The following is a 1733-nucleotide window of genomic DNA, read 5'->3' as shown; positions in this document are numbered from 1 at the left end:
AGCACTAGTCTCTTATTTGTTCTTGAGTTCAAGCTTTTCTTTCCTTTGTTTTACTAACTTCTTTCCAAGTTCTTGTTTTGTTTTCAGGTGCATGAATACCAGGTCTCGGAGCACAGGATCGCTTTTCCCATACGACGATACATCGACAGATTAGAATGGCGAGCTCGCGAGAGAGAACGGCACTTTGACAGACTTGGAATGGCAGACAACAGAGAATGGAGCAACAGGCTCAGCGAGCACCAGGCTCAGGCTAATCAGGCGCAGGCAGGAAGAAATGAACAACAAGCCTATGTTAATCAGCAACAGGCTCAAAGAAACGAACGGCTTGCTCAGCAAAACCAACACCAAGCGAATAGAAATGAACAACAAGCCCATCATGTTCATCCGCCACCGCCCCAAGTTCAAAGACAACATCCTCCAATCTGTGTTGGAGAGAATGACCGAGCTAATGCGCACCAATACCGAGCTGGGATTCAAGCTCCACCAGTTCAAAACAACAACTTTGAAGTTAAAGCTTCCCTGCTCAATATGGTGCAAAACTCAAAGTTCCACGGTCTGGCTGGAGAAGACCCTCTCGAGCATCTAGATCAATTTGATCGGGTTTGCGACTTAACCAAGATAAATGGCGTCTCCGAAGATAGCTTCAAGCTACGCTTGTTCCCTTTCAGCCTCGGTGATAAAGCACACCAGTGGGAAAAGAATATACCGAGGGGTTCTATACAAACCTGGGAGCAGTGTAAACTGGCGTTCTTATCAAAGTTCTTTTCCACATCACGCACGGCTAAGCTCAGGAATCAGATCTCAAGTTTCACGCAGCACAATAACGAGAGCTTTAGTGAAGCTGGGGAACGGTTTAGAAGCTACACTAACCAATGCCCACACCACGGCTTCTCAGAGGTATCCCTCTTGAGTACTTTATACCGAGGTGCACTCCCCAAGATCAGAAACCAACTCGATACAGCTTCAAATGGGAATTTTCTTGGAAAAGAGATCACTGCGGCAATGGAACTAGTTGAGAACCTAGCCATGTCCAATGACACGTATGGAGAGGACTTTGATAGAGAAAACTGTACAGAGGGATCTAGTGATGAACAGCGCATGAAAAAGGATATAAGAGAGCTTCAGAGTAAGCTTGACAAGGTTTTGATGGCGACTCAAAAGCCAATACACTTTTCAGGCGAGTTTGATGAGCAAGGGCCAAGTTTTGACAATGTTAATGAAGATGGTCTAACACAAGAGGAGCTGAATTACATAGGGAATCAGCAGAGGTATCAGCGGTTTAACAACTACAACAGTAACCCAAACCTCTCATACAGAAACCCGAATGTAGCTAACCCTCAAGACCAAGTGTACCCTGCTCAACAACAACAACAAAGCTATGCTCAAAAGGCTCCTTTTCAGAATACCTTCCAGCCCAAGCAACAGTTCAGTGGGCAACAGCACGGCTACACTCAGCAGAATCAAGCGGCTCAGAGTAACAACTTCAACAACCAACCCCAGCAACACAAGTTTCCACCAGGGTTCCATCCGCAGCCGATGGGTAATCAACAACAGATTCAGGGAACGGGTCAGAATCAAATGGGGAACGACGTCTGTGGGATACTACAGCAACTGTTACAGGGCCAGCAAAGGGTTGAGAGCCAGCACGCGACAATGCAGCAAGATATCAGAGAGCTTAAGCAGAATCAAGCTTCTACATCATCAAGAGGCCCGGATTTACCAGGTAAACCGGG

The 1733-nt window shown here is 46.5% G+C and overlaps 1 non-coding gene across 1 annotated transcript; it reads right to left on the bottom strand.

Moving 5' to 3' along the window:
* Window positions 1-783: 783 nt before the first annotated feature.
* Window positions 784-890, bottom strand: LOC112084335. The gene has a single exon (XR_002898219.1). It is a non-coding gene; the product is annotated as a small nucleolar RNA R71 (small nucleolar RNA).
* Between the last annotated feature and the right edge of the window lie 843 nt (window positions 891-1733).

The sequence above is a fragment of the Eutrema salsugineum genome, unplaced genomic scaffold, assembly GCF_000478725.1.
Source record: "Eutrema salsugineum unplaced genomic scaffold, Eutsalg1_0 scaffold_451, whole genome shotgun sequence".
Taxonomy (NCBI): domain Eukaryota; kingdom Viridiplantae; phylum Streptophyta; class Magnoliopsida; order Brassicales; family Brassicaceae; genus Eutrema; species Eutrema salsugineum.
The sequence above is the reverse complement of the archived record's forward strand: the minus strand, read 5'-3'. Positions and strand labels throughout refer to the sequence as shown.